General features: G+C 45.9%; 1 protein-coding gene across 2 annotated transcripts in view; it reads left to right on the top strand.

The window, feature by feature from the left end:
• Window positions 1–11,928, top strand: part of Uaca (uveal autoantigen with coiled-coil domains and ankyrin repeats) — an 88,358-nt gene that overhangs the window by 33,012 nt on the left and 43,418 nt on the right. The gene's annotated exons all lie outside the window — the stretch shown is intronic.

Raw genomic sequence — 11,928 nt, forward strand, 5'->3', positions numbered from 1 at the left:
TGCTGAATCTGTTGTTCACCGATTAGCTACTCGGGGTGGCCAATGAGCCGAAGGCTCCCCCTGCCTCTACCTCCCAGCACTGGGATGACAGACTCAACACCAGGCTTGCTTTTTAATATGGGTGCTGGGGATCTGAGCTCAGTCCCTCCTGATTGCACAGCAGACCCTTTACTGATAAAGCTATCTTCCCAGCCCCAGTCATATACCGGGCTCTATGTATGAGGCATATACTAAGACTCCCTGGGACAGGTCCTCTGTGAGGCAGCTATGAGAAAGAGTTAAGCATTCATGTAGAAATACTGACTTGATGTGTGAGGAAAAAACCACTTTCTTACAACTGTCTCCTTTCCTGTGAAGCTTTTAATGTTTCTCATTTTAAATAAAAAAAAATATTGACCGGAATTACAAGGCTTGCTTCCAGTTTCATTCTTCTCTAATGAAAGAATTTAGTTTTGATTATGTTCGCATGTGTGTATCTGAAAGTGGGTATATGCATATGAGTGCAATGCCCCTGGAGTCCAGAAGAGGGCATCGGATCCTTTGTAGCTGCATTTTCAGGTGGTTATGAGCTGCCTGTCTTGGGTCTGGCAACTTGGGTCCTCTGCAAGAGCAGAGCAAGATCTTCACTACGGATCCATCTCTCCAGCCCCTCTGCTTGATTCTTGAAGAGTCTTTTGAACTCTTGGGTCTGTATTTGGATTTCATTGTTGTATCTTTGCAAACCATACTAAAAAGCAGCTTGTGAAAGGGTTAGACTAGCAATAGATTGTTTCCCCTGTAGTCCAGCTTGAGGCTCTCTCTTGAGCTAGTATATGTGTTTTGCCTTTTACTTAGTACATCCTAAAACTGGCCAGTGTTTGAAGCTTGCAGAAACATTTGTTAAACTGTTTCACATATCTTTGTTGTCTGTTGTGTGTAGGTGCAGAAGCTTTTAAAAGTCTCTCCTTGGGTAAATACTTTAATATAGGTAAAACTCTATATTAAAAAAATTACTCATAGTATTTGAGACATTTAAAAAACTGTAATGTGTGTACTTTTTCAGAAAATATTTGGGAGTTTACTTTTTTCAGTTACCAATTGTTAAACGTTTTAAAGGGGACACTGCCTAAGATCTGAGTAGCCCAAGAACTCTGTTCTGTGCACTGTGGTTTGTTCTGTTTGAGATGTGTGGGAGCAGTTGCCTTGGAATTTAGTGCATTTCCTTTTGGAGAGGTGAGATAAGAAAACAAACAGAGGCATGCATTTGAATCAGAGTGGTATTATGCTAACTAGTTTTATGTCAGCCTCACACAAGCTAGAGTCACCAGAAAAGAGGAAGCATCAACTGAGAGGATGCCTCCAGAAGGTGGGTTGTAGGCAAGCCTCTAGGACGCTTTGTTGATTGGTGATTGGTGGAGATTGTGGCTGGGGCCACCTCTGGAGGCTGGTGGTCCTTTGTTCTGTAAGAAAGCAGAGCCATGCAAGCAGTCTGGTAAGCATTACCCCACTTATGGGCTTTTCATCAGCCCCTGCCTCCAGGTTTCTGCCCTGGTTGAGTTCCGGTCCTGACTTCTGCTGATGATGAACAGTGATGTGGAAGCTTAAACTGAATAAACCTTTTTCTCCCCAAGTAGTTTTGTCCATGGTGTCTTATCACAGCAATGGTCACCCTAACTAAGACAGGCACCTTCCTGGCTTGATTGGTCCCCCCCCCCCATCTCTTTGTTTTTATCCAGGGGCCTCCCATTCCCTCGTTAAGTGCTCTACCACTAAGCCATGTCTCCGATAGCCTTAAATTCACCCTGTAGCCCCCACTGGCCTTGAACTTGTGATCTACCTGGCGCAGCCTCCAAGGAGCTAGGATTACAGGCCTGTGCACCAGCCTGGCTGCTCTATTTTTTTTTTAAATAAACCTTTTTTTGAAGACCAGACAGTGCTAATAAAGGAGCACATGTCTGTCTTAGGGTGGGGTGGTCAGTCTGGTATTTAAGTAATAGCCTAGAATAGAATCTCGCAGGGAGGCCAGAACGCTTGGCAGAGTGTTGCTTTCTCTTTTATCTAGTTCTTTACAAAGCATCTTATTCCAGATTCTGTGGCCACACAGCCCTGAAGAGGTCAAATTTGTTATTTAAATCATCATCATTTTTGTCTTTGACATTTTTGTATTTATTCCTATGTATGTGTACAAATGTAGGTAGGTACACTTGTACATGTGCTTGCATACATGCCTGTTGGTGTGAGTGGAGGCCAGAAGTTGATATCAGATATTTTCCTCAGTTGCTTTCTGTGCTGGCTAGTTTTATGTCAACTTATCAGAGAGAGAAGAACCACCATTGAAAAAATGCCCTCTAATACAGTTTGCGTGTACGCAAGTCTGTGGGGCATTGTCTTGATTGATTGTGGGAAGGCCCATCTCACAGGGTCATGCCACCCCTGTGCAGATGACCCTGCATGCTATTAGAAAGCAGGCTGAGGAGGCCACAAGGAGCAAACCAATAAGCAGCTCTCCTCCATGGTCTCTGCATCAGTTCCTGCCTCTAGGTTCCTGCCGAGTTTGAGTTCCTGCCCTGACTTTCCTCAGTGATGACCTGTGATGTGAATCTGTGAGCTGAAATAACCTCTTCTCCCCAAGTTGCTTTAGTCACAGTGTTTTATCACTGCCGCAGTTACCCCCAACTAAGACACCATCTACCTCATCCTTTGAGGCAGCGTCTCTCACTGAAGCTCGAGTTCACTGGTTTGGATGACAAGCTATGGAGTCCCAGGGATCTTGTCTAGCCTGTCCAGCACTTGAATTACGGGCCTGCTGCCTTCCCTGGTGTTTTACCTGGATGCTGAGATCTGAACTGAGATTGTATGATTGTATGAAAGCACCCTCCCCACAGAGCCATCTCCCCAGCCTGTCTTGACAGTAAGTAGAGTCAGTAAAGTAGGATGAAATCTCTTAGTGCCTTGGTCAGAGAGAAGGTAAAGAATATCATCTCTCTTCCCTCTGTTTGTCCCAGTGAGTCCTAATGGCACACTTTCTGGGCATATGGCGGCAGGGTAGATGGGCAAGCAGGAGCAAGAAAGGCTGAGACAGACACTCTATAGCAGTTGTTTTCCTAGCTCATCCTTCCCGCTTCTCTTCTGTTACGTCAGCTCTAATGCTGTTAGATAAGAGTGGGACCAAATGACCTCCAAACTAAATGGGACCCAGCAAATATTTCTAAGCACAAGCCTGTGAGCCGTAGAGCAGGTCTTGATGAGCAGCCCAATCTGTGAGGAATGCTAATGCAGTGAGCTTTGCTTGCTTCCGAGCTGGGTGGGGCCTGTCTTAAGTTTTATTAGCGAGGCTGGTGATAGCAGGGTACTGTAGAAGCCTGCTGTGCTGTGTTTCAATCAGACACTTGGAGTTTGTCTAAACTTACTTGTTATTTATCGTGTTTGTATATTTTCTACTGGAGAAGGTTTTATTTAGTTCTTTCTATAGTCACCCCCGGCCCCAGTCCTCCCCTGAGAAAGACTTTTGTCTTGAGATTGTGAGCTCCTAGTTTTAATTAACGATATTCGTGTATTTATAGACAAGGTCTCATCTGGAAGTGCAGGGACAGGGGACCTCGGAGATCTGTCTGCTTCTGCCTCCTGAGTGCTTAGAATTAATGGCACATGTTACTGTGCCTGCCACATTTGCTTGTTTGTATTGGTGGGGGCCTAGGGCATGCATGTACCATGGTGCATGTAGAGGTTAGAGGACAACCTGCAGGAGCCCTGGCTCCTTTTCTACTGTTGGATCCTGGGCTTGGCAGTTAGTATCTTCACCTGTTGAATTAGCTCACTGGCCCAACTACAAATTATTTTTGTAGTTGAAATTTTTGTTTATATATTTAGGATTGAAGTGGGTAAGGTAGATTATGATATTTAGTGTAAACATTTCAAATGACTGTGATTCAATATGAAATCTTGGAAGTGGAAATGTAGTATGTCAGGTTAGGAAAACCTGTGTGGTGTAAGTGTATATATGTGTGGTGCATGCACACACGTGTGTGTATATATGTGTTTGGTATATGTGCTTGCTCATTGGTGTATGTGCATGTGTGTGATACATGTGTGTGGTACATGTGCATTTGGTGCATGTATGTATGGATATGGTGTATGCACTGAATCTTGGGACAGGCTAGCAATAGTCTCTGTGCTTCTGTCTACCTCCATTCCCACAGACATGCGAGGCCACCTTTTATGTGGTGCTGGGGATCCAAACCCAGGTCCTCATGCCCTTAATGCTACCCCCTGAGCTACCTACCTCCTCAGCCCCAGGAAGAACGTTTGCAAATGTGATTCTGACATGACCAAAGAGTCTCATGAAAGAAGTCACCTTAGTCTCTGAAGACGTTGCTTTAGAAAAATGTTTATGCTAAGACAGGGGAAGGATGGACTTTTGGTCTCGGTGCCTGCCTTCCTCTCCATGATGTGTCTCCGCTGGGATATCCTCTGCTTTCTTTGGAACATGCCAGGCCCCTTTCAGCAGTGGTTGCCTGTCTGGGATGGAAATCCCCCTGGCTGGTTCTCATCAGTTAGAGCCTGCTCTGCTGCTGGCCTCAGAGCAGCGTTTCCTGAGTACCCACCCTGACTCCCGTCCAGCTCTCCCATCTCAGCTTCCTGTGCTTATTGATAGTTCCTCATTCCCCTGCTTTACCCTTTGTGTGTCTCCATTAGAGCATCTCCTTCTAATTGGAGGGAGATTTGGGCTTAGCATTCCCGGGGCTGTCCCTTACATACAGTATGCATTTCACAATGGTTTGCTTATACAAGTGCCAATGTTTGTATTCTCTCTCTCTCTTTTCTTTTTTTCTTCCTTCCTTCTTTCCTTCCTTCCTTCCTTCCTTCTTTCCTTCCTTCCTTCTTTCCTTCCTTTAGCTGTAAGGGACATTGGATCTGATTTTATTATGTTTGTTTATTTATTTGAGACAGGTTCTCAGTGTGTTGCCCTGGCTAGTCTGGGACTCAGTATGAAGACCAGGCTGTCCTCAAATTCCCAAAGAGCTATCTGCCTTTGCCTCTTGAGTGCTGGGATTAGAGGTATGAGCCCACATGAGGCTTAAATTTATAATTCTACGTTAGGATTTTTTTTTTCACTTGTTCAGTGAAGTGGAACTAGCTTAGCTAGTAGAAAGAATACTGGCCAAGAAGTTCTGAAGGTTTCTAAGTGTTCTGTGGCTGCCTCAGAGCCGAGGGGATCCTGAAGGGTAGGTTGACAAGCTCCATAGAAACGGGAAAGGACAGGGCAAGGAGAGCTTCAAGCCCGTACGCCCTGGAGACAGCTGGCCCTATGCACCTCCTTATTCTTACTATTCACCCTGACAGTCCCCTTTAAATCAAAGCCTGAGTATGCCCAAAGCTGTGGGCTGCTCTCATTGACCAGGTGTTGGAGGGGATTGTGAAGACCATGATTTGTAGCTATCCTGTCAGGGACACAGGCCACAACCTGAGGATGGCAACTGGCATCTGTCTTAGTCAGTTTTTCTGTGACTATCGCAGAATACCCAAGACATGATGATTTTTTTTAAAGCTGTTGTTTTTGTTTTGTTATTTTTTTTTTTTTTGACTCAGTTCTTGAGGCTGTGGAGTTTAAGAGCATGGAGTCAGTGGCTTTCAGTTTTGGTGAAGGTGTCCTAAGAGCAAGTGCAGGGGAGTGGCACCCACACTCAATAACTGCCGTTCTGCTGGTAACTAACCCAGTTCTTCAAGAAAAGCTTAGTTTCTGTCAGTGACAAATCACCAGTCACACAGAAGACCAAATTCAGTGTGAACAGTTAAACCTGTTTAAATCACAGCATCTGGGAGGTGGGGGCCGCTGGGCTCCTAACCTGGGAGGGCCGGAAGTACCTCCAAGCAAGAGTTCAGCTCTAGGACACCCAGGTGTCCCCTGCTTGGCTCGTGGGAAACAGCCCATGCATCTCGGCTTAGAATTGCTCCATGGGGAGATGAGAGCGGTGGAGTCAGCTTGGCCTTTCACAGAAGGCAGCTATAAAGTGAAATTATCACCTGTGAGGTTGCATGAGAATGCCTTGGTGTGCATGGGGAGGGGCAGAGGGAGGGGTCAGCTCGCTCCTTCTCCCATGTAGATACTGGGGAGCAGACTCAGATGTCAACCTTAGCAGAAAGGCACTCCCAGCTGAACCCCTCACTGGCCCCAACTTGCCTGTATATTAAAGTCTTCCTATTTCTTTACATCTATAGCTTTTTTCCTCAGGAATTCCTATCCTAATACATTCAATGTTGAAATCATATAGATAAAAAAAAAATCTCAATTCAACTTTAAAAAGAAAAACACCAACAAAAGATGGAAGGTCTGTTGGTTACTCTTGTTCACTGGGACAACAGCCCTCGGGCTGTTGACTTATAAACATTGTGTGATCAGATACCTGGGGGCAGGGGGCTCCCCACATGCCAAAGAACTTTCCAGCAACTATCGATTGTGCATCCTGTGATTTAATTCAACTTGACACTATTTACTTAGAGACAGTACCAGATCCTGCAGGCTGAGGCAGTCGACTTAGGTATTTTGGCTCAGGCTTAGAGTTCCGTGTCCGTGGTTGGCCCAGTCACTTTTAGCATAGTGATGAGTCAGGTGTCAATGGAACAGGAATGAGAGGGCTGTCGGGGAAGAGGAAGAGAAAGAGGAAGAGAAAGAGGAAGAGGAAGATAACCAGAGCTTTTAAAGAGGCCACCCTCCATGGTTTATTTCCCCCACTTGCCCTGCCTCATGTCCTCTGCCTCCAGGATGCCCAGTATGTATTCATTAATGGAGAAATCACATCCTGAGGCCAGAGTCCTTGCGACCCAGTCACCTCAGGAAGGTCCCCCTCCAGGAACTGTGCTGGGATCCGAGCCTTTAACACATGAGCTGTTAGGGACATTTCAGAACCAACCCATAGCAGGGAGGTTATGAGTAATCTCCCATTCATTTGTAAGCGTGAATACACTCGAGATTTTCTGGACTGAACATGTGTTTCTTTTGCTGCCGTTTTGTTTTTGAGACAGGGTAACTCTGATTGTCCTGGAATGCAGTATATAGACCAGGTTGGCTTTGAACTCACAGACATCTTCCTGCCTCTGCTTCCTAAGTGTTGGGATTAAAGGTGTGCACTGCCACACTTGGCCGTTTGGCCACACATTACTTTAAATTTTATATCATTTCTGAAAAAGTTACTAATGTGCATTTGGTATGAATGAGGTACCCGTGTTCAGACCTGGGAGGTATTTACTTTGTGTGCTTAGCCCTTGTATTATTTACTTCACTGCTGCTGTGATAAAACCAGGACCCCATGTGTCCTATCCAAGGAAGAGTTTACAGATCCCAAGGGAGAAGCCATAATGGCAGGGGAAGCATGGCGGCTGGAATGGGAAGCTGAGAGATCACGTTCCCATCTGTCCACACTTAGAAAGCTGAGAGCATGAACTAGCTGGACATGGGGCATGGCCATTTAGTCTAAAAGCTGTGTAAACTGGAAGTGGGGCAAGGCACTGTTCCATTAAGCGCCTTCTCTGAGGGACTTGCTTCCTCCAGTAAGGATCTATAACCTTCCCATACCACCTAGGGACCAAGTTTTCAAATGCCAGAGCCTCTTGGGGACATTCGTTCAAGCCACTACAGGGTTTAAAGTTACCACCCGGTTAGACCCACCTAGTGAAATAGCTGTTTTGTGTTAGAATGTTGTCTTTATTCTGGAGAGACAGCTGTAATTTGACTTTACCATAGGTGTTTTGGATAGCTGCATTTGGAGTTGATTATCTCCTTTTCAGACCAGCACAGTAACTAGCCGTGGAACTCTCTTTGTTGGGGGATGGTTCATTGGGAAACTCTTGCCTTACAAAGCACCGAGACTCATGAGAAAATGCTGGAGAGTCAGAGAGAGGAGGAGTCCCTGAGGTTCACTGGCCAGCCAGTCTAGGAGGTGGCTGCCATTCCTCAGAATGACACCACCGGCTGACTATTCAGCTTCTGGGACCACACACACACACACGCATGTGCACCTGTATACACACAAACACATACAAACACATACAGACATACACAAACACCTAAAATTGAAGAAAGAAATGCATGTGTTATACTGTATGGTCAACACTGGAGCTTCTTAATAAAAATGGGCTTCTTGCTTTCAGGGGTTTCTCAGGGTCACCATTGCTGTGATGAGACACCATGACCAAAAGCAGCTTGGGGAGGAAAGGGTTATTTCAGCCCACCAGTGAAGGAAGTCAGGGAAGGAGCTCAAGGTGGAAACCTGGAGACAGGAGCTGATGCAGAGGCCTGCTTTCTTATGGAACCCAGGACCGCAAGCACAGCGGTAGTCCTGCCCACAGTCAGCTGGGTCATTCCCCATCAACCATCAACTGAGAAAATGCACCACAGGCCAATCTGGTGGAGTATTTTCTCAATTGAGGTTCCTTTCTCCAAAATGACTCTAGCTTGTGTCAAGTTGAAATAAAACTAGTGAGCACACAAAAGCTTGCACCTGCCCCTGCAGAGCTGTGTAAAATGCCTGGCTGCCACTTGCCAAGATACTCTGAGGTGTGCATGGCAGGGAGGTGGCTTCCTAAAGGACTATGGGCTGTGCCTCCACTGCTAGTGACACATTAGAGGGCCTCCCTGGTAACCGGGTGATACAGCTCGAGGTGTTCTCCACCACATATTGAAGTGTGAAGGAGCAGTACGTGAATGTCGGAGGCGGAGAGGCTGGCTCATAGCACACACAGCAGCCTGTGCCGAGCTATGACAGCTACTGTCGGCTCGCAGCCACTCTCACCCGCCTTGGCGTTGTAAAAAGTTATAAATTTGTATCAATTATATTAATGATATCTAAGAAATCATATTTATTTTTTAATTACTGCTGGGCCAAAAATCCTAACATAATGTAAACTATCAACTATAAACTGTAACAGAGACTCACTGTTGAGTTTTTCGGTCCAGGGTTATGTGTCCAGTGTGCAGCAGATCTGCAGAACTGCCTCAGCTGACAGCCGAAACTGAGACTCCCCTTTTTCATCAGTCGCTCCCCTCCCCCGCCTCGGACAGTCACCGTTTGGTTTTTGTTTCTAGGAATTAACTGCTTTTGATTCCTATGAAGGTGGCCTTATACACTGGGTGAGGGGCAAGGGAGGGAAAGAAGGAAAAAGAGAGGGGGAGGGAGAGAGTGGAGAGGGGGGGGAAGGAGGAGGTGGGGGGACTGACACAGTATTCCCACAGGACATGAATGCCTTCACTAAGAACTGCATACTACTCCATTGTATCACTCGAGGACCGTCTGTGCTGCGTCTACTCCTGGCTGTTGGGAGGAATGGTGCCGTGGGCTTGGGCATTCTTTCGAATGGGTGCCCAGAAGTGGAGAGGGCCCATGATTCCTGACATCTCTTTCTTTTCTTCTTTTGATAGTAGTTATCCCAATGAGAATAAGATAATGTCTCAACAAACAGTGTTGGGAAAACTGGTTAGCCACAAAAAAATGAAGCTAGACTCTTACATTGTACCCAGTTGAAAAGTAAAGCCGCCCACATGCTCACAGACACAGACGCAGGCCTTACTACTGTAAAACCTTCAGAACAGTGGCGTTCTCACGTATGACACCGAAGCAGAAACTTGCCAGAAGAGTCACCTCAAATGTAAACATGTGTACGTGCGTGTGTGTGTGCACACACGTGGAGGTCAGAGCACAACTTGCAGGAACCTACTCTCCACTCCTGTGTGGGTCGTGGGACTGAATGGGTGCCTCGTCTTGGTGAGCCATCACGCCTGCTGATGAACTATTTTAACCTCGGAAGGCTGACAAAGCCATCGTCGGTCCAGTCACTTGGTATGTGACACTAATCGATCTTTCTATCATGAATTCTTCTTGCATTACAACGGGGTTTGCCAGTTCCTGATCATAACACTTAATCTTTCAAACGTGCTGTTGAATTTGGTTCACCCTGATCATTTTGATTGTGGTCAAAGCATGTAATCGATATCTTGATGTATCTGAGCATGATATAAGATGTAGTTCCTAAAAATAGAGCTGGAAAATTTATACACCAACATTATCACACAGCACCCTCCATTTTTAATAATTGTTTAACGTCCTTAAGTAGCTAGTCTGTAGTCGCACTCCTAAAAGAGTTAGTTTGGTCAGGGGCTGATACTCACTGCTTGTGTGTTCAGCTGTGAAGGGTCCAGTGTCCCTTTTAAATCTGTCTACTGTCATCTTCCTTTTTTGCTGTTTTTATTTTATTTTATGTGCATGCGTTTTTGCCTGCACACATGTATGTGCACCACGTGTATACAGTGCCCATGAAGGCCAGAAGAGGGCATCAGATCACCTAGGACTGGACTGCAGTTCTAGTTCCTCTGCCAGAGTAGCCAGTGCTCTTAGCCACAGGTCATCTCTTCAGCCCTTTCCTGGGCCGCAAGTCAGGAAACCAGGATTTGCCCTATGCTAGATCTTTCTTTTTATTCTTTAAAAAAAAATTTTTTTTTTTAAATTTCTGGGTGGACCAGGGAAGCAGGTCCTGAGCTTCCAGTCCCTCAACTACAAAGCAAAGAGAGCAGCAGAGAAGCCATCTGTAAAAAGTCAAGACTGCAACATCCCAGGATGCACCTGTGGTTTATTATATTTCTCTCTCCCCCTGTATTTTTTTTTGTAAATTATTATTTCTAAAGGTTTCAATGGATTTTTCTTTTTAAAGTTTTGCTTAGATTACGTCAAAGGTGGTGGTATTCTCGGCCATCAGAAGGTGTGTGTGGGGGTTGGGGATTTAGCTCAGTGGTAGAGCGCTTGCCTATCAAGCTCAAGGCCCTGGGTTCGGTCCCCAGCTCCGAGAAATAGAAAAAAGAAAAAAAAAAAAAAAGAAGGTGTGTGTGTGGGTGACCCCTTTTCTGTGATGTCAGCAATCGTAAGGACCTGGTCCAGAGATGTGGGCTGAGTGAAATCAGAAAGTGAAGTGCCTTTCTGTCCCCAAAACCCATGTAATCTTAAGGGCTCCATTGGTAGTGCTTGCCTAGCATGCAGGAAGCCCCGAGTTAGACTCCCAGCACCTCACAAATTGGGCAGGGCAACACACACCTGTGCTTCCAGTACCAGGGCAGGTGGGCGCAGGAGTCAGAAGTGTGGTGATATCGTCCTGGGTTAGCTAGAGTTCCGGGCTAGCCTGGGTGAGGTGAGACCCCATCTCAAAAGAATAGAACAACCCAAAACAGATAAGCTCTGTCAATGAGTTGGCTACCCCTGAGATAAAGTTGATATAGGAATGAGGAAGAAACACTTGAAAATTTTTTTCTTTCTACTTCTTTCTTCATTTTAAGAAGAATTTTCTTGTATTAGTATCCTTCGGCAGGAGCACTTGTAACTGACTGATCCCTTCCATTTTGGAGGTTATTATCTGTCAGCCCCAGCATCAAGCTTTTCAAATGCATCCAATCTTTGATTTTTTTGCAGATGGCTTTTCTGTCTCCGTCTTTGCTTTGTAGCTGACGGACCTGAGGCAGTATAATCTGCTCCCCTGGTATACGCAGCAGGTGTGAGCTCCTTAAACCACAGCTAATAGCTAAGTCTGTTGAGCCACAAAGGCAGACCCAAGGTACATGGCTCAGGAGGGGAGGACCAGAAGAATGGCTTTTTGACTGGGAGGTCTGTGGACCCACTCACAGCTAGCTGAGCCACCCACAGCTTCCTGCCGCTTCTTGGGGCAGTACAGATCCCGCCTAGGGAACAGAGAGTGTGGGAGAGAGAGGACTAGGAGACTGGAATTCTTCTCACCCTGACTAAGAACCCAGTGGCTACCAGATTACCTATTTAAAAGTCAGTTTCATGGCTTCAAGATAGAGAACTGAGACCTCTGTTGTATATAAACGTTGGAAGGGTCATAGAGGGACGGGTGGAAGTAGGGTATAAGGATAGAGGTGACTATAATTTGAAGAAGGGTCCCTTGTACCAG

Source organism: Rattus norvegicus, chromosome 8 (genome assembly GCF_036323735.1).
Source record: "Rattus norvegicus strain BN/NHsdMcwi chromosome 8, GRCr8, whole genome shotgun sequence".
NCBI lineage: Eukaryota > Metazoa > Chordata > Mammalia > Rodentia > Muridae > Rattus > Rattus norvegicus.